Source organism: Mesoplodon mirus (assembly GCF_964341445.2).
Source record: "Mesoplodon mirus genome assembly, contig: HAP1_SCAFFOLD_979, whole genome shotgun sequence".
NCBI classification, from domain to species: Eukaryota; Metazoa; Chordata; class Mammalia; order Artiodactyla; family Ziphiidae; genus Mesoplodon; species Mesoplodon mirus.
In genome coordinates, this window is record NW_028295070.1 from 119,675 (window position 1) to 141,907 (window position 22,233).

A 22,233-nucleotide genomic window follows, 5' to 3' on the forward strand; every position below is an offset into this window, starting at 1 on the left:
AGAAATTCAACTACACGTGGAACAACTCCTACAGAACACCTACTGAACGCTGACAGAAGACCTCAGACCTCCCAAAAGGCAAGAAACTCCCCACATACCTGGGTAGGGCAAAAGAAAAAAAGAATAAACAGAGACAATAGGATAGGGACGGGACCTGCACCAGTGGGAGGGAGCCGTGAAGGAGGAAAGGTTTCCACACACTACAAGCCCCTTCGCGGGCGGAGACTGCAGGTGGCGGAGGGGGAAGCTTCGGAGTAGCGGAGGAGAGCACAGCAACAGGGTTGTGGAGGGCAAAGCGGAGAGATTCTGGCACAGAGGATCAGTGCCCTCAGGCACACACCAGCCCGAGAGGCTTGTCTGCTTGGCCGCCGGGGTGGGCGGGGCTGGGAGCTGAGGCTCGGGTATCGGCTTTCAGTCGGAGCGCAGGGAGAGGACTGGGGCTGGCGGCAGGAAGAGAGCCTGAGGGGGTTAGTGCACCACGGCTAGCCCAGAGGGAGTCCGGGGAAAGGGTCTGGAGCTGCCGAAGAGGCAAGAGACTTTTTTCCCTTTTGTTTCCTGGTGTGCGAGGAGAGGGCATTAAGAGGGCTGCTTGGGGAAGCACCGGAGACGGGCGCGAGCCACGGCTAAAGGCGCGGACCTCGGAGACGGGCGTGGGACGCTGGGGCTGCTGCTGCCGCCGCCGCCGCCGGGCCTGTGTGCGAGCGCGGGTCACTGTCCGCCCCGCCTTCCGGGGGGCCTGTGCACCCCGCCACTGCCGGGGTCCCGGGACCCGGGGACGGCTTTCCCGGGAAAGCGCACGGAGCGCCATGGGCTGCTGCAATGTCACGCCGGCCTCTGCTGCCGCAGGCCCGCCCCACACTGTGCGCCCCTCCCTCCCCTCTGCCTGAGCGAGCCAGAGCCCCCGAATCAGCGGCTCCTTTAAACCCGTCCTGTCTGAGCGAAGAACGGACGCCCTCTGGCGACCTACACGCAGAGGCGGGGCCAGGTCCAAGGCTGAGTCCCGGGAGCTGTGAGAGCAGAGACAGGGAAATCTCTCTGTGCAGCCTCAGAGGCAGCGGATTAAAGCTGCACGGTCCATTTGATGTGCCCTGCGTCTGTGGAGTGCATAAATGGACAGCGAATCATCCCAAATGTAGGAAGTGGAATTTGAGGACAACATTTAAGACTTTCCCCCCTTTTCCTCTTTTTACAACGAATTATCCCAAATTAAGGAGGTGGACTTAGAGAGCAAGATTTCAGACTTCTCGCCCTTTTCCTCTTTTTACAACGAATTATCCCAAATTGAGGAGGTGGACTTGGAGAGCAAGATTCTGGATTTTTCCCCCTGCTCTCTTTTAGTGAATGTGTATGTGTAATCTTCTGTGTAAGATTCTCTCTGTATAGCTTTGCTTCCACCATATGTCCCAGGGTTCTATCTGTCCGTTTTTTTTTTAATAATTACTTTTTAATTTTAATAACACTACTATATTTCATACTTTATTCTATTTTACTTTACCTGCTCTTTCTTTTTTTCCTACCTTCCCTTCCTCCCTCCCACCCTCTGCTCCTCCTTTCCTTCTTTCTTTTTCTTTCCTCCCTCGCGCCCTCCCACCGTTCTTCTTCCCACTTTCTTTTTCTTTCCTTCCTCCCTCCCTCCCTCCTGTCTTTCTTTCTTTCTTTCCTTCCTCCCTCCCTCCCTCCCTTCTTCCATTCACTCTTCCTTTTGCTTTCATTCCTCCCTCCCTCCCTCCTTTCTTTCTTTCCATCCTTCCTCCCTCCCTCCCTCCTTTCTCTCTTTCTTCCTTCATTACTTCCTTTCTTCCCTTCTTCCTTTCTTTCCCTCTCTCTTTCTTTCTTCTACTAATTCTTTCTTTCTACGTTTTCTCCCTGTTATTCTGAGCCAGATGGATGAAAGGCTCTTGGTGCTGCAGCCAGGAGTCAGTGCTGTGCCTCTGAAGTGGGAGAGCCAACTTCAGGACACGGGTCCACAAGAGACCTCCCAGCTCCACATAATATCAAGCAGCAAAAATCTCCCAGAGATCTCCATCTCAACACCAGCACCCAGCTTCAGTCAACGACCAGCAAGCTACAGTGCTGGTCACCCTATGCCAAGCAACTAGCAAGGCAGGAACACAACCCCACCCATTAGCAGAGAGGCTACCTAAAAACATAATAAGGCCACAGGCACCCCAAAACACATCACCAGACGTGGACCTGTCCACCAGAAAGACAAGATCGAGCCTTAACCACCAGAACACAGGCATTAGTCCCCCCCACCAGGAAGCCTACACAACCTACTGAAACAACCTTAGCCACTGGGGACAGACACCAAAAACAACAGGAACTACGAACCTGCAGCCTGCAAAAAGGAGACCCCAAACACAGTAAGGTAAGCAAAATGAGAAGGCAGAAAAACACACAGCAGGTGAAGGAGCAAGATAAAAACCTACCAGACCTAACAAATGAAGAGGTAATAGGCAGTCTACCTGAAAAAGAATTCAGAATAATGATAGTAAAGCTGATCCAAGATTCTATTTCCAAGATCCAAAATCTTGGAACTAGAATAGACAAAATGCAAGAAACAGTTAACAAGGACCTAGAAGAACTAAGGATGAATCAAGCATCGATTAACAACACAATAAATGAAATGAAAAATACTCTAGATGGGATCAATAGCAGAATACCTGAGGCAGAAGAACGGATAAGTGAGGTGGAAGATAAAATAGTGGAAATAACTGCTGCAGAGCAAAATAAAGAAAAAAGAATGAAAAGAACAGAGGACAGTCTCAGAGACCTCTGGGACAACATTAAACGCACCAACATTCGAATTATAGGGGTTCCAGAAGAAGAAGAGAAAAAGAAAGGGACTGAGAAAATATTTGAAGAGATTATAGTTGAAAACTTCCCTAATATGGGAAAGGAAATAGTTAATCAAGTCCAGGAGGCACAGAGAGTCCCATACAGAATAAATCCAAGGAGAAATACGCCAAGACACATATTAATCAAACTGTCAAAAATTAAACACAAAGAAATCATATTAAAAGCAGCAAGGGAAAAGCAACAAAGAACACACAAGGGAATCCCCATCAGGTTAACAGCTGATCTCTCAGCAGAAACTCTACAAGCTAGAAGGGAGTGGCAGGACATAATTAAAGTGATGAAGGAGAGAAACCTGCAACCAAGATTACTCTACCCAGCAAGGATCTCATTCAGATTTGATGGAGAAATTAAAACGTTTACAGACAAGCAAAAGCTGAGAGAGTTCAGCACCACCAAACCAGCTTTACAACAAATGCTAAAGGAACTTCTCTAGGCAAGAAACACAACAGAAGGAATAGACCTAAAATAACGAACCCAAAGCAATTAAGGAAATGGGAATAGGAACATACATATCAATAATTACCTTAAATGTAAATGGACTAAATGCTCCCACCAAAAGACACAGAGTGGCTGAATGGATACAAAAACAAGACCCATATATATGCTGTCTACAAGAGACCCACTTCAGACCTAGAGACACATACAAATTGAAAGTAAGGGGATGGAAAAAGATATTCCACGCAAATGGAAATCAAAAGAAAGCTGGAGTAGCAATTCTTATATGAGACAAAATAGACTTTAAAATAAAGACTATTAGAAGAGAAAAGAAGGACACTACATAACGATAAAGGGATCGATCCAAGAAGAAGATATAACAATTGTAAATATTTATGCACCCAACATAGGAGCACCTCAATACATAAGGCAAATACTAACATCCATAAAAGGGGAAATCGACAGTAACACACTCATAGTAGGGGACTTTAACATCCCACTTTCACCAATGGACAGATCATCCAAAATGAAAATAAATAAGGAAACACAAGCTTTAAATGATACATTAAACAAGATGGGCTTAGTTGATATTTATAGGACATTCCATCCAAAAACAACAGAATACACATTTTTCTCAAGTGCTCATGAAACATTCTCCAGGATAGATCATATCTTGGGTCACAAATCAAGCCTTGGTAAATTTAAGAAAATTGAAATTGTATCAAGTATCTTTTCCGACCACGATGCTATGAGACTAGACATCAATTACAGGAAAAGATCTGTAAAAAATAGAAACCCATGGAGGCTAAACAATACACTACTCAATAACGAAGTGATCACTGAAGAAATCAAAGAGGAAATAAAAAAATACCTAGAAACAAATGACAATGGAGACACGACGACCCAAAACCTATGGGATGAAGCAAAAGCAGTTCTAAGGGGGAAGTTTATAGCAATACAATCCCACCTTAAGAAACAGGAAACATCTCGAGTAAACAACCTGACCCTGCACCTAAAGCAATTAGAGCAAGAAGAACAAAAGACCCCCAAAGTTAGCAAAAGGAAAGAAATCATAAAGATCAGATCACAAATAAATGAAAAAGAAATGAAGGAAATGATAGCAAAGATCAACCAAACTAAAAGCTGGTTCTTTGAGAAGATAAACAAAATTGACAAACCATTAACCAGACTCTTCAAGAAAAGAAGGGAGAAGACTCAAATCAATAGAATTAGAAATGAAAAAGGAGAAGTAACAACTGACACTGCAGAAATACAAAAGATCATGAGAGATTACTACAAGCAACTCTATGCCAATAAAATGGACAACCTGGAAGAAATGGACAAATTCTTAGAAATGCACAACCTGCCAAGACTGAATCAGGAAGAAATAGAAAATATGAAGAGACCAATCACAAGCACTGAAATTGAAACTGTGATTAAAAATCTTCCAACAAACAAAAGCCCAGGACCAGATGGCTTCACAGGTGAATTCTATCAAACATTTAGAGAAGAACTAACACCCATCCTTCTCAAACTCTTCCAAACAATATCAGAGGAAGGAATACTCCCAAACTCATTCTGCGAGGCCACCATCATCTTGATACCAAAACCAGGCAAGGATGTCACAAAGAAAGAAAACTACAGGCCAATCTCACTGATGAACATAGATGCAAAAATCCTCAACAAAATACTAGCAAACAGAATCCAACAGCACATTAAAAGGATCATACACCATGATCAAGTGGGGTTTATTCCAGGAATGCAAGGATTCTTCAATATATGCAAATCAATCAATGTGATACACCATATTAACAAGTTGAAGGAGAAAAACCATATGATCATCTCAATAGATGCAGAGAAAGCTTTCGACAAAATTCGACACCCAATTATGATAAAAACCCTGCAGAAAGTAGGCATAGAGGGAACTTTCCTCAACATAATAAAGGCCATATATGACAAACCCACAGCCAACCTTGTCCTCAATGGTGAAAAACTGAAACCATTTCCACTAAGATCAGGAACAAGACCAGGCTGCCCACTCTCACCACTCTTATTCAACTTAGTTTTGGAAGTTTTAGCCACAGCAATCAGAGAAGAAAAGGAATTAAAAGGAATCCGAATTGGAAAAGAAGAAGTAAAGCTGTCACTGTTTGCAGATGACATGATACTATACATAGAGAATCCTAAAGATGCTACCAGAAAACTACTAGAGCTAATCAATGGATTTGGTAAAGTAGCAGGATACAAAATTAATGCACAGAAATCTCTGGCATTCCTGTACACTAATGATGAAAAATCTGAAAATGAAATCAAGAAAACACTCCCATTTACCATTGCAACAAAAAGAATAAAATATCTAGGAATAAACCTACCTAAGGAGACAAAAGACCTGTATGCAGAAAATTATAAGACACTGATGAAAGAAATTAAAGATGATACAAATAGATGGAGAGATATACCATGCTCCTGGATTGGAAGAATCAATATTGTGAAAATGACTCTACTACCCAAAGCAATCTACAGATTCAATGCAATCCCTATCAAACTACCACTGGCATTTTTCACAGAACTAGAACAAAAAATTTCACAATTTGTTTGGAAAAACAAAAGACCCCGAATAGCCAAAGCAATCTTGAGAACGAAAAATGGAGCTGGAGGAATCAGGCTCCCTGACTTCAGACTATACTACAAAGCTACAGTAATCAAGACAGTGTGGTACTGGCACAAAAACAGAAAGATAGATCAATGGAACAGGATAGAAAGCCCAGAGATAAACCCACGCACATATGGTCAACTTATCTTTGATAAAAGAGGCAGGAATGTACAGTGGAGAAAGGACAGCCTCTTCAATAAGTGGTGCTGGGAAAACTGGACAGGGACATGTAAAAGTATGAGATTAGATCATTCCCTAACACCATACACAAAAATAACCTCAAAATGGATTAAAGACCTAAATGTAAGTCCAGAAACTATCAAACTCTTAGAGGAAAACATAGGCAGAACACTCTATGACATCAATCACAGCAAGATCCTTTTGGACCCACCTCCTAGAGAAATGGAAATAAAAACAAAGATAAACAAATGGGACCTAATGAAACTTCAAAGCTTTTGCCCAGCAAAGGAAACCATAAACAAGACCAAAAGACAACCCTCAGAATGGGAGAAGATATTTGCAAGTGAAACAACTGACAAAGGAGTAATCTCCAAAATTTATAAGCAGCTCATGCAGCTCAATAGCAAAAAAACAAACAACCCAATCCAAAAATGGGCAGAAGACTTAAATAGGCATTTCTCCAAAGAAGATATACAGACTGCCAACAAACACATGAAAGAATGCTCAACATCATTAATCATTAGAGAAATGCAAATCAAAACTACAATGAGATATCATCTCACACCAGTCAGAATGGCCATCATCAAGAAATCTAGAAACAATAAATGCTGGAGAGGGTGTGGAGAAAAGGGAACACTCTTGCTCTGCTGGTGGGAATGTGAATTGGTACAGCCACTATGGAGAACAGTACGGAGGTTCCTTAAAAAACTAAAAATAGAACTACCATATGAGCCAGCAATCCCACTACTAGGCATATACCCTGAGAAAACCATAATTCAAAAAGAGACATGGACCAAAATGTTCATTGCAGCTCTATTCACAATAGCCCGGAGCTGGAAACAACCTAAGTGTCCATCATCGGATGAATGGATAAAGAAGATGTGGCACATATATACAATGGAATATTACTCAGCCATAAATAGAAACGAAACTGAGCTATTTATAATGAGGTGGATAGACCTAGAGTCTGTCATACAGAGTGAAGTAAGTCAGAAAGGGAAAGACAAATACTGTATGCTAACACATATATATGGAATTAAAAAAAAATGTCATGAAGAACCTAGGGGTAAAACGGGAATAAAGACACAGACCTACTTGAGAATGGACTTGAGGGTATGGGGAGGGGGAAGGCTAAGCTGTGACAAAGCGAAAGAGAGGCATGGACATATATACAGTACCAAACGTAAGGTAGATAGATAGTGGGAAGCAGCCGCAGAGGACAGGGAGATCAGCTCGGTGCTTTGTGACCGCCTGGAGGGGTGGGATGGGGAAGGTGGGAGGGAGGGAGATGCATGAAGGAAGGGATGTGGGAACAGATGTATATGTATGACTGATTCACTTTGTTATAAAGCAGAAACTACTAAAAAAAAAAGAAACTGGATAAGCATAAAAAAAAAATCAAGATGAATATAAGGTTGGCTCCCTGTGTGGTGCTGAGGGAGAAATCATCTCATGGCTGACTCTTTCCTGCCTTCTGGTGGTTGTAGACAATTCTTTTTTTTATTTTTTAAAAAATTTATTTATTTAATATATTTATTTTTGGCTGCATTGGGTCTTCGTTGCTGCGTGCGGGCTTTTCTCTAGTTGCAGCGAGCGGGAGCTACTCTTCATGGCAGTGCACAGGCTCCTCATTGCGGTGGCTTCTCTTGTTGCAGAGCACGGGCTCTAGGCACTTGGGCTTCATTCGTTGTGGCCCACGGGCTCTAGAGCACAGACTCAGTAATTGGGGCGCAAGGGCTTAGTTGCTCCGTGGCATGTGCGATCTTCCAGACCAGAGCTCGAACCCATGTCCCTTGCATTGGCAGGCAGATTCTTAACCACTGCACCACCAGGGAAGCCCCTTGTAGACAATTCTTGCTCTTCCTTGGCTGGTTCATGCATCTCTTTTATGTCTACCTCCGTCTTCACACAATGCTGTCCCCTGCGTGTGTGTTGTCACTGTGTATCCCCTTCTCTTCTTATAAAGACACGAGTACTTGGATTTAGGGCCCTCCCTAATCTAGTATGACCATATCTCAACTAATTATATCAATATAGACCCTATTTCCAGATATGGTCACATTCTGAGGCTTAGGGTAGACATGATTTTGGAGGGACAATATGCAACTCCATCATCTATTCCTAATTTGCTGAAGATTTTTATGACAAATTTGTGTTACATCTTGTCAGATGCCTTATCTGTTTCCACAGAGATGACAGTATGATTGGCGCTTTTAGTCTGATTACTATGAAAATCGCATTGATTGCTTTTCAAAAGTGAAACCAACCTTGCATTCTTGGAAATAAACTTATCTTTTCATGGGGAATTAATACATTTATGTATTGCTGGATTTAATTTTCTAATATGTCGTTAAGGATTTTGTGGCTAAGTTCAAGAAGAGTTTTGTTAGGTAGTATTTTTAATGTCTTTTTTGGTTACTTTTATATTGAGATAATTTGACATACCATAAAATTCACCCTTTTTAAATGTACAATCCAGCGGTTTTTAGCATACAGTTGACCCTTGAACAACGAGGGGTTGATCTGCGTATAATTTATAGTCAGTCCTCTGTATCCAGGGTTCCTCTGCATCCACGGATCCAACCAACCATGGACCGTGTGGTACTGTAGTATTTACTATTGAAAAAAGATCCATATATAAATGAACCTGTACATTTCCAACCTGTGTTATTCAAGGGTCAACTGTATCTACAAAGTTGTGCAAATATTACCACTACTTAATTTCAAAACATTTTCTTCAACACCAAAAGCAGCTTAGTACCCTTTAGCAGTCTCTTCCCACTATTCCCTCTCCTCCCTACTGGTAACCACTAATCTATTTTTTGTCTCTATACTCTATTTTGGATAAACCCTACTGATATTCTTCAAGTGTGTTAATCTTTTAATATCATCTTATAACTTCTTTTCGATAATATCTCCCTTATAGCTACTTTCCATCATTCTAATTTGCCTTTAGTTTCTTGAGTCCTACAACACACAAATACACAAAGTCCTTCTTTGGTACTTTCATCATTTCTTCCAATTCTAGTTCTTCTATTGACTATTATTCTCCTGCTTATAAGTCACATTCTCCTGATTCTTGGCATGTCTAGGAATTTTCTTAATTGGATGCAGGACAGTATAACTACTACATTGCTGAATGTCTAAAATTTATTTTCCTCCTTTAAAGAGTGCTGACTTTTTTTCTAGAAGGCAATTAAATGATTCACATATCAGGTTGGTTTTTCTCAAGACTTATTTTGAAGCATTGCTAATTTGAGGGTAAAATAGGTTTTACGCTGGAGCAAATTTAGGCTTATTACTACTAGTAGTCTTATTTCTAGGCTAGAAATATTAGGCTTACTACTGTAATTATTTTACTACTAAAATATTAACCTTCTGGGAACTTTACGGAATGTCCTAGGTTATGACAATTGATTCTCCAGTAATGTTGGTTGGATCTTTCATATCTCTGCACCCCATGTAATCTCTGAGAATTTTCTAGTGTTTACCATCATCCTGTCATTTTTCCTAATCTCATAAACTTTCATTGCATTGTCCACATATGCAGTTTAGTATTCTGCAAAGACTCAGTGCAATTCCTGTTCAGGGTTTTGGTGCTCTTTTTCTATATAGGTTCCTCCTATGTCGAACTATGCCTTACAACTTACAACTACCTCAGTGCTCCTGAACTTCAATCTCTTTATGCTTAGCTCAGTGATATTACTGTGCTCTACTTGGGATCTCTTTCTCTGCCTTGTGGTTCATAATGTGTCTCTAGACAATTTTATTTCTCACACTACTTATTTTCTCACTTTGGGGAATCCCAGGCCTGTGCTGTCAATTGTCCAAGGTCTATTTTTGTTTGTTTGTTTTTGTTTGTGTTTTCTTCCCTATTCTCCACTTGTTTGTGGTGGAGGTTAAGTCTGGCTATTTTATTTGATATTGCCAGAAGCAGAAGTCTAGTTCATAAATTTTAATTAGTATATTAATTCAGAAATCAATTCCCCCACTCTTTCTCTCTTGCAGTTATAATTAATAAGTAGTTCAGTACTTCAGGGGACTTTATTGTTAATCATGTGATTTGTTGACAGGTTTTTAATATATTTATTTTACTTTTTTAATATATTTGTATAAAGGTAGTTATTATGTGCACATAAAATACAGTTAATAAAATAGAAAGCAAACTACTTCCTATATATTATTACAGACTTAATGTCCTTTTCTGAACTTGCTTTATGTTGTGAAAAATCACTTAACTTGGACTCTTGGCTTTTAATAAAAAGTAAGTACAACATCAGTAGTTTGAAAAAAATTATTTTGTTTTATTTTATATTGTATACAATTTTAATGAAGACTTTAGTAAAAACTTTATGTGATATATAAAGTAAATTTAAAAACATGAACTCTGAAATTAGGCTGCTTGAGTGTGAATCCCTATTTTATCATTTATTTGGTCTGTAACCTAGGAATGGTTAGTTATACTTTTTATATGTTATCTTCCTAATCTGGGAAATAATAACATCTATTTCACAGAGTTGTGAAGAGTAAATTATGTGTGTGTGCCTAAAACCGCTGGTACATCTAACAGCTGTAAAAGTAGTTATTATTATTCCTGTACACAAGAGAAAATATAAAGAAGAAACAATACAGAATTAACTTTACAAGTATAATTAAATTCATTTTTATGATGAAAAATAAAGTCACTGAAAAGGCAAAATAAAATAGCACTTCTGTTGATCACTCAGGATCTGAACCAAGTTCTGAAATAAGACAAAAGTGTGACCAAGTAGAAGAACAGAGTATCACTTGTGCCTCTCTACAAAGCTAGAGTATATTCTTCTGTAAGATTCCTGTGTCTATATAGACCTTGTAAAAGGTCAGGACTCACACTTGTCCAGGTGAGAGAAAGAGACACCAAGGGCCCTGATTGAGAAATGATGCAAAGCACTTTAGTTCTCTGAAAAGGAGTAAGGCATGTATCAAAGAGCAGATTTTAAAACAAGATATCTCATTTTCATAGAAAGAAACGTAAGAATTGGAGAATGCTCATTCCCACTTAGAAAACACATAATGAGCTAGTAACTGTCACTAGTCCTGCTTTCCACCTGGGATCATTTTTGCTGTTGCTCCTTTTGTTATTTTTATCCCTTCCGTGCTTTTTGTTCTTATAAGTTTATGCATTAAAAATTACATTATGTTCATTACATTTGAATTGGGGGGTAAGTGGAGCCACATTAATGTATTTAATCTGTCACCTTTAAGTGGAAGTCTTGCTTACATTCCCTCTTCTGAAAACATACTGACTAAACCTTTATTTCAGAACATCAGTATAATGCAGAAAATAACTGCTTTATGGGGTGTTTCTAAACCTTTTCTTTTTTAAATCACATAGCCCAACCAAAATAAAATAGGCTATTATTTATTGTTTGGTAAGTCAGCTATACACTGCTATCTTACTTAATTTGCCTAACACAGTTAAAGGTTGTTATCCAGGAGAGTTCAAGGTTGACATTAGTTTAGGATAATGAGGTAGCAGAATATGTAATTTGTTTTGCATAGATTGAGCACTGTTGTAAGTAATGGAGATTTATGTTAATAGCAAAGTCAGCATAACTGACGTGGCAGACAAAGAGTAAACGAAATTTATGCACCATCGAGCTATTATTTTGATAAAGTAGATTTTCCTCCGAGATATTTAAAGGCCTTAGGAAAATAGTATCAATACATAGAAGCAGCCATTACATACTCCAGTTTGTTATCAAATTATGTTTTCTTAAAACTGACTTATCTGATGGGAGTAATCCAATCACAGGGTACAGTACTAGGTAAGAAATAATCAGGTTAAAAAATTATAACACAGGACTTCCGGGTAAGATGGCGGAAGAGTAAGACGCGGAGATCACCTTCCTCCCCACGGATACACCAGAAATACAGCTACACGTGGAACAACTCCTACAGAACACCTACTGAACGCTGGCAGAAGACCCCAGACCTCCCAAAAGGCAAGAAACTCCCCACATACCTGGGTAGGGCAAAGCGGAGAGATCCGCACACAGAGGATCGGTGCCGAGCAGCACTCACCAGCCCGAGAGGCTTGTCTGCTCGCCCGCCGGGGCACGCAGCGCTGGAAGCTGAGGCTCGGGCTTCGGTCAGAGCGCAGGGAGAGGACTGGGGCTGGTGGCGAGAACTCAGCCTGAAGGGGGCTAATGTGCCACAGCTAGCCGGGAGGGAGTCCGGGAAAACTCTGGAGCTGCCGAAGAGGCAAGAGACTTTTTCTTCCCTCTTGGTTTCCTGGTGCACGAGGAGAGGGGATTAAGAGCGCTGCTTAAAGGGGCTCCACAGACGGGCGCGAGTCGCGACTGAAAGCGCGGAGCACAGTGACGGGCGTGGGACGCTGGGGCTGCTGCTGCCGCCGCCAAGAAGCCTGTGTGCGAGCGCAGGTCACTGCCCACACCGCCCTTCCGGGAGCCTGTGCAGCCCGCCACTGCCGGGGTCCCGGGATCCAGGGGCGGCTTCCCTGGGAGAACGCACGGCGCGCCTCGGGCTGGTGCAACGTCACGCCGACCTCTGCCGCTGCAGGCTCGCCCCGCACTCCCTGCCCCTCCCTCCCTCCCGGCCTGAGTGAGCCAGAGTCCCCGAAGAGGCTGCTCCTTTAACCCTGTCCTATCTGAGCGAAGAACAGACGCCCTCCGGCGACCTACACGCAGAGGCGGGGCCAAATCCAAAGCTGAGACCTAGGAGCTGTGAGAACAAAGAAGAGAAAGGGAAACCTCTCCCAGCAGCCTCAGAAGCAGCGGATTAAAGCTCCACAATCAGCTTGATGTACCCTGCATCTGTGGAATACATGAATAGACAACACATCATCCCAAATTGAGGAGCCCGGAGTCAGTGCTGTGCCTCTGAGGTGGGAGAGCCAACTTCAGGACACTGGTCCACAAGAGACCTCCCAGCTCCACATAATATCAAACGGCGAAAATCTTCCAGAGATCTCCATCTCAACACTAGCACCCAGCTTCACTCAACGACCAGCAGGCTACAGTGCTGGACACCCTAAGCCAAACAACTAGCAAGACAGGAACACAACGCCACCCATTAGCAGAGAGGTGGCCTAAAATCATAAAAAGTCCACAGACACCCCAAAACACACCACCAGACGTGGACCTGCCCACCAGAAAGACAAGATCCAGCCTCATCCACCAGAACACAGGCACTAGTCCCCTCCACTAGGAAGCCTACACAACCCACTAAACCAACCTTAGCCACTGGGGACAGACACCAAAAACAACAGGAACTACGAACCTGCAGCCTGCAAAAAGGAGACCCCAAACACAGTAACATAAGCAAAATGAGAAGACAGAAAAACACACAGCAGGAGAAGGAGCAAGATAAAAACCCACCAGACCTAACAAATGAAGAGGTAATAGGCACTCTACCTGAAAAAGAATTCAGAATAATGATGGTAAAGATGATCCAAGATTCTATTTCCCAGATACAAAATCTTGGAAATAGAATAGACAAAATGCAAGAAACAGTTAACAAGGACCTAGAAGAACTAAAGATGAATCAAGCATCGATTAAAAACACAATACATGAAATAAAAAATACTCTAGATGGGATCAATAGCAGAATAACTGAGGCAGAAGAACGGATAAGTGAGGTGGAAGATAAAATAGTGGAAATAACTGCTGCAGAGCAAAATAAAGAAAAAAGAATGAAAAGAACAGAGGACAGTCTCAGAGACCTCTGGGACAACATTAAACGCACCAACATTCGAATTATAGGGGTTCCAGAAGAAGAAGAGAAAAAGAAAGGGACTGAGAAAATATTTGAAGAGATTATAGTTGAAAACTTCCCTAATATGGGAAAGGAAATAGTTAATCAAGTCCAGGACGCACAGAGAGTCCCATACAGAATAAATCCAAGGAGAAATACGCCAAGACACATATTAATCAAACTGTCAAAAATTAAACACAAAGAAATCATATTAAAAGCAGCAAGGCAAAAACAACAAATAACACACAAGGGAATCCCCATCAGAATAACAGCTGATCTCTCAGCAGAAACTCTACAAGCCAGAAGGGAGTGGCAGGACATACTTAAAGTGATGAAGGAGAAAAACCTGCAACCAAGATTACTCTACCCAGCAAGGATCTCATTCAGATTTGATGGAGAAATTAAAACGTTTACAGACAAGCAAAAGCTGAGAGAGTTCAGCACCACCAAACCAGCTTTACAACAAATGCTAAAGGAACTTATCTAGGCAAGAAACACAACAGAAGTAAAAGACCTACAATAATGAACCCAAAACAATTAAGAAAATGGGAATAGGAACATACATATCGATAATTACCTTAAATGTAAATGGACTAAATGCTCCCACCAAAAGACACAGAGTGGCTGAATGGATACAAAAACAAGACCCATCTATATGCTGTCTACAAGAGACCCACTTCAGACCTAGAGACACATACAGACTGAAAGTAAGGGGATGGAAAAAGATATTCCATGCAAATGGAAACCAAAAGAAAGCTGGAGTAGCAATTCTCATATCAGACAAAATAGACTTTAAAATAAGGACTACTAGAAGAGACAAAGAAGGACACTACATAATGATCAAGGGATCGATCCAAGAAGAAGATATAACAATTGTAAATATTTATGCACCCAACATAGGAGCACCTCAATACATAAGGCAAATACTAACAGCCATAAAAGGAGAAATCGACAGTAACACACTCATAGTAGGGGACTTTAACACCCCACTTTCACCAATGGACAGATCATCCAAAATGAAAATAAATAAGGAAACACAAGCTTTAAATGATGCATTAAACAAGATGGACTTAATTGATATTTATAGGACATTCCATCCAAAAACAACAGAATACACATTTTTCTCAAGTGCTCATGGAACATTCTCCAGGATAGATCATATCTTGGGTCACAAATCAAGCCTTGGTAAATTTAAGAAAATTGAAATTGTATCAAGTATCTTTTCCGACCACAATGCTATGAGACTAGATATCAATTACAGGAAAAGAGCTGTAAAAAATACAAACACATGGAGGCTAAACAATACACTACTTAATAACGAAGTGATCACTGAAGAAATCAAAGAGGAAATTAAAAAATACCTAGAAACAAATGACAATGGAGACACGACGACCCAAAACCTATGGGATGCAGCAAAAGCAGTTCTAAGAGGGAAGTTTATAGCAATACAATCCCACCTTAAGAAACAGGAAACATCTCGAATAAACAACCTAACCTTGCACCTAAAGCAATTAGAGAAAGAAGAACAAAAACATCCCAAAGTTAGCAGAAGGAAAGAAATCATAAAAATCAGATCAGAAATAAATGAAAAAGAAATGAAGGAAACGATAGCAAAGATCAATAAAACTAAAAGCTGGTTCTTTGAGAAGATAAACAAAATTGATAAACCATTAGCCAGACTCATCAAGAAAAAAAGGGAGAAGACTCAAATCAATAGAATTAGAAATGAAAAAGGAGAAGTAACAACTGACACTACAGAAATACAAAAGATCATGAGAGATTACTATAAGCAACTCTATGCCAATAAAATGGACAACCTGGAAGAAATGGACAAATTCTTAGAAATGCACAACCTGCCAAGACTGAATCAGGAAGAAATAGAAAATATGAACAGACCAATCACAAGCACTGAAATTGAAACTGTGATAAAAAATCTTCCAACAAACAAAAGCCCAGGACCAGATGGCTTCACAGGCGAATTCTATCAAGCATTTAGAGAAGAGCTAACACCTATCCTTCTGAAACTCTTCCAAAATATAGCAGAGGGAGGAACACTCCCAAACTCATTCTACGAGGCCACCATCACCTTGATACCAAAACCAGGCAAGGATGTCACAAAGAAAGAAAACTACAGGCCAATATCACTGATGAACATAGATGCAAAAATCCTCAACAAAATACTAGCAAACAGAATCCAACAGCACATTAAAAGGATCATACACCATGATCAAGTGGGGTTTATTCCAGGAATGCAAGGATTCTTCAATATACGCAAATCAATCAACGTGATACACCATATTAACAAACTGAAGGAGAAAAACCATATGATCATCTCAATAGATGCAGAGAAAGCTTTCGACAAAATTCAACACCCATTTATGATAAAAACCCTGCAGAAAGTAGGCATAGAGGGAACTTTCCTCAACATAATAAAGGCCATATATGACAAACCCACAGCCAGCATCGTCCTCAATGGTGAAAAACTGAAACCATTTCCACTAAGATCAGGAACTAGACAAGGTTGCCCACTTTCACCACTCTTATTCAACCTTGTTTTGGAAGTTTTAGCCACAGCAATCAGAGAAGAAAAGGAAATAAAAGGAATCCAAATTGGAAAAGAAGAAGTAAAGCTGTCACTGTTTGCAGATGACATGATACTATACATAGAGAATCCTAAAGATGCTACCAGAAAACTACTAGAGTTAATCAATGAATTTGGTAAAGTTGCAGGATACAAAATTAATGCACAGAAATCTCTGGCATTCCTATATACTGATGATGAAAAATCTGAAAGTGAAATCAAGGAAACACTCCCATTTACCATTGCAACAAAAAGAATAAAATATCTAGGAATAAACCTACCTAAGGAGACAAAAGACCTGTATGCAGAAAATTATAAGACACTGATGAAAGAAATTAAAGATGATACAAATAGATGGAGAGATATACCATGTTCTTGGATTGGAAGAATCAACATTGTGAAAATGACTCTACTACCCAAAGCAATCTACAGGTTCAATGCAATCCCTATCAAACTACCACTGGCATTTTTCACAGAACTAGAACAAAAAATTTCACAATTTGTATGGAAACACAAAAGACCCCGAATAGCCAAAGCAATCTTGAGAACGAAAAATGGAGCTGGAGGAATCAGGCTCCCTGACTTCAGACTATACTACAAAGCTACAGTAATCAAAACAGTATGGTACTGGCACAAAAACAGAAAGATAGATCAATGGAACAGGATAGAAAGCCCAGAGTTAAACCCACGGACATATGGTCACCTTATCTTTGACAAAGGAGGCAGGAATGTACAGTGGAGAAAGGACAGTCTCTTCAATAAGTGGTGCTGGGAAAACTGGATAGGGACATGTAAAAGTATGAGATTAGATCATTCCCTAACACCATACACAAAAATAAGCTCAAAATGGATTAAAGACCTAAATTTAAGGCCAGACACTATCAAACTCTTAGAGGAAAACATAGGCAGAACACTCTATGACATAAATCACAGCAAGATCCTTTTTGACCCACCTCCTAGAGAAATGGAAATAAAGACAAAAATAAACACATGGGACCTAATGAAACTTAAAAGCTTTTGCACAGCAAAGGAAACCATAAACAAGACCAAAAGACAACCCTCAGAATGGGAGAAAATATTTGCAAATGAAGCAACTGACAAAGGATTAATCTCCAAAATTTATAAGCAGCTCATGCAGCTCAATAACAAAAAAACAAACAACCCAATCCAAAAATGGGCAGAAGACCTAAATAGACATTTCTCCACAGAAGATATACAGACTGCCAACAAACACATGAAAGGATGCTCAACATCTTTACTCATTAGAGAAATGCAAATCAAAACTACAATGAGATATCATCTAACACCAGTCAGAATGGCCATCATCAAAAAATCTAGAAACAATAAATGCTGGAGAGGGTGTGGAAAAAAGGGAACACTCTTGCACTGCTGGTGGGAATGTGAATTGGTACAGCCGCTATGGAGAACGGTATGGAGGTTCCTTAAAAAACTACAAATAGACCTACCATATGACCCAGCAATCCCACTACTGGGCATATACCCTGAGAAAACCATAATTCAAAAAGAGACATGTACCAAAATGTTCATAGCAGCCCTATTTACAATAGCCCGGAGATGGAAACAACCTAAGTGTCCATCATCGGATGAATGGATAAAGAAGATGTGGCACATATATACAATGGAATATTACTCAGCCATAAAAAGAAATGAAATTGAGCTATTTGTAATGAGGTGGATAGACCTAGAGTCTGTCATACAGAGTGAAGTAAGTCAGAAAGAGAAAGACAAATACTGTATGCTAACACATATATATGGAATTTAAGAAAAAAAAATGTCATGAAGAACATAGGGGTAAGACAGGAATAAAGACACAGACCTACTAGAGAATGGACTTGAGGATATGGGGAGGGGGAAGGGTAAGCTGTGACAAAGTGAAAGAGCGGCATGGACATATATACACTACCAAACGTGAGGTAGATAGCTAGTGGGAAGCAGCCGCATAGCACAGGGAGATCAGCTCGGTACTTTGTGACCGCCTGGAGGGGTGGGATAGGGAGGGTGGGAGGGAGACGCAAAAGGGAGGGGATATGGAAACATATGTATATGTATAACTGATTATATTTGTTATAAAGCAAAAAAATAAAATAAAAAAAAAAAAAAAGAAAAAAAAAAAAAAAAAAAAATTATAACACAGTTACTTAAATTTGAATATAAGTTTTAACTGTTAATGTAGGAGTTTTTCAGTTTATCTACAATGCTTAATGTTAAAAAGTTGTATCAATTTACTTATAAATTTTTATTGTCTCAATAATGCATTCCAATTTGCTGTGAGACTTTATAAACAAATGTCACAAGTCTGCTCCTTGTTTTTCTTAGTTCTAAGATAAGGTATTTGACTAGGTAGTACTTACTGTTAAACAAACAGATCATAATTCATGGATACTTGAATACAATTGTCAGGTGAACACTAATGATAGCTGAAAGCTTAAGTAGGGTCTTTCCCAAGAATGCCTGTTTTTTTTTAAATTAATTTTTATTGGAGTATAGTTGCTTTACAATGTTGCATTAGTTTCTACTGTACAGCAAAGTGAATCAGCTATACGTATTCATATATCCCCTCTGTTTTGGATTTCCTTCCCATTTAGATCATCACAGAGCACTGAGTAGAGTTCCCTGTGCTATACAGGTTTTCATTAGTTATCTATTTTATGCATAGTATCAATAGTGTATATGCGTCAATCCCAATCTCCCAATTCATCCCACCACCACCCCTCCACGGCTTTCCCCCCTTGGTGTCCATACGTTTGTTCTCTACATCTGTGTCTCAACTTCTGCCCTGCAAACCGGTTCATCTGTACCATTTTTCTAGGTTCCACATACATGCGTTAATATATGATATTTGTTTTTCTCTTTCTGACTTACTTCACTCTGTATGACAGTCTCTAGATCCACCCACGTCTCTACAAATGACCCAATTTTGTTCATTTTTATGTCTGAGTAATATTCCATTGCATATATGTACCACATCTTCTTTATGCATTCCTCTATTGATGGGCATTTAGGTTGTTTCCATGTCTTGGCCATTGTAAATAGTGCTGCAGTGAACACTGAGGTGCACGTTTCTTTTTGAATTATGTTTTTCTCTGGGTATATGCCCAGTAGTGGGATTGCTGGGTCATATGGTAGTTCTATTTTTAGTTTTTTCAGGAACCTCCATACTGAGATCCTTCAACTTCTAGGAATGCCCTGTCCCAGAACTCCCTCATAAATGCACTATATGGGACGCATGGGTCCATGCACCCTCACTGCAATGTCAGGACAGCTCTAGACAGTCGGTGTTTCTAAATTTAAAGGAGTGGATGGGTATAGAAGGAGAAGTTGAGGCCGTGCAACAAGACAGGATTGCAGGCTCTGCAAAAGTATTGTGCTATGATAGAAGTGGATTTTCACTCTGATGTTCATGCTCTTTGAGCATTTTAGGAACCAATATTGCATCTCCAGTGCAAGGAGAACTATGCTTTTTATTGTTTTGAAGGACATGTGCGTGTGTGTTTAGTCTAAAATCGCATCTGTTACACGGAAATAGATAAGCATCTAATCACGGTGTTCATCTCGTTATATACCCCCATGTCTAAATGACAAAAAGATTTTCTTCCTTATCTCTATTCAATTGTTCATTTATTTTGGTCACAGTATAAAAAAGGGGAGTGTGTGTGTGTATGTGTATATGAGTGTCTCTCTGTGTGTGTAGGAGTTAGAAAACATATTGTAATTTTAGTAGCTTCTATGTTTCCTATTCTTGCCACACCTTTAAACTATAAGAGATCCTTCAACTTCTAGGAATGCCCTGTCCCAGAACTCCCTCATAAATCACTCCCTTCCATTAATTTATATTGAAAAACAATTTCGCAAGTTTCAAGATAAAACCATTATTTTCTATGGGATATTTTCCTTAATCCTTTAGTTTGGGTCACATTTTTATTTAGGGCTCAGTAACACTCAGACATTACATTTGTCATCATTCTATTCAAGCTTTAGATATGGAATCCTTCCTTCCATTTACCTCTGCTCCATGTCCCCTGTGGCCAAGGAATGGTTGTTTATTTCTGGATAGTTATGGGATCTAACACAGTTGGGCACTGTTACATTCACTATATGCTTTTATATTTGGCTTTCTAATTTATGAATATTTGCATTAAAAAGTATGATTAAAATAATGGCTAACTTATCTACATTTAATCTAAATAGAAAATAAACCCTGTTAAGGGTTGTGACTTCTTTAAGAAGTTTTTTCCTCAATCTTCCACTATTTAAGAGAAATAATTAAATTATGATTCTGTCATGAAACTAATTCCAAAAGAGAATAAAATTACTAAGTCTACATATTTTAGAGGCATATCATGTACAGATACTGAGACCATTTTAATGTTGAAAATGTATTCCATCTACCATCGGAAGGCTGATATACAGTGACATAATTGTATTTTTTGACTCTTAGAAATATGTTGACTATTAACTATGTTGTAACCTGAAATTTAAAAGTGGTTTTGTGGTTCCATTTGTTTTTCTTTCTAAAAACATATCCAATGTATACAATATTTATTGAAGAATTATTTTCTACATGTTTCACTAACTTATTATTATTTCCTTTAACTCTACAATATTTTCTTATCATGGTTATTAAATAGTATATAAGCTTACATTTTTTTCTGGGGTATGAAGCCAAGTAAAGATATAGATCACATTAAAGTCTATTTTAAATTAAAAGTAAAGATCAAAAGCACATCTGGTAGGAAATGGTAGCCAAAGGGAAGAAACCAGAGAATAATATAATAAACAGTAAAAATACCACCTGCTCACAATTTCTTTCTCTTTTTTGAGCAGTAGTTCCTTAGAATATTAAGAATTTGGCACAAAACTCTACTTTATATATTCTAGGCAGCTGTGCCACCCTGGATATCTTCAAATATATTACTCAAATATAGTCATTATATTTTTTACTCATATAATTTTCTTGGTACATAAAAGTATATTTAATGCTTATAAGCAGTTATATGTAAGTACCTTCAATCTGTTTGAAAATTGTGACTATATTATTAGGATACTTAAGTATGTATGTGACTTTTATAATTATCAAATATTTGTGAGTACTTAGTATGGTATTATTAATTTTTTTTTTCGGTACGCGGGCCTCTCACTGCTGTGGCCTCTCCCGTTGCAGAGCACAGGCTCCAGACGCGCAGGCTTAGTGACCATGGCTCACGGGCCCAGCTGCTCCGTGGCATGTGGGATCTTCCCAGACCGGGTCACGAACCCGTGTCTCCTGCATCGGCAGTCAGACTCTCAACGACTGCGCCACCAGAGAAGCCCTAAAATGTTTTTCTTATAATATCACAGGTGAGTATACGTACTGGGGAGAATAGAGTTCAGAAAACATTTCCTCAATGCCCTAAAAGCTGCTAACGTGAGGCACTAACCATTTTTCTTATTGAAAATAAATAAGTTGTCTAGTTTCATATGGAATTTATGTCTGTAACGACTACCTCTAGACTCATGAATCATGAAAGGTAAAAACAGCAGAACATATGGTGGTTTTTGCATATTTTCTCCAGAGAGCCCATTTCTAAAGTTTTTCAGAATTTGTCTTAAATTTGCCAGCATTACTCATCCAATTTTCATGAAGAAAGAAAAATATCATTTTTTTCCTTCTTTTTAGAGATTGGAGAGGAAAACTGCAAAGTAAATTTTGGTATTATATGTATATATACACATTTGTATAACATTATGTATTCTGCTAAAATATTAACAC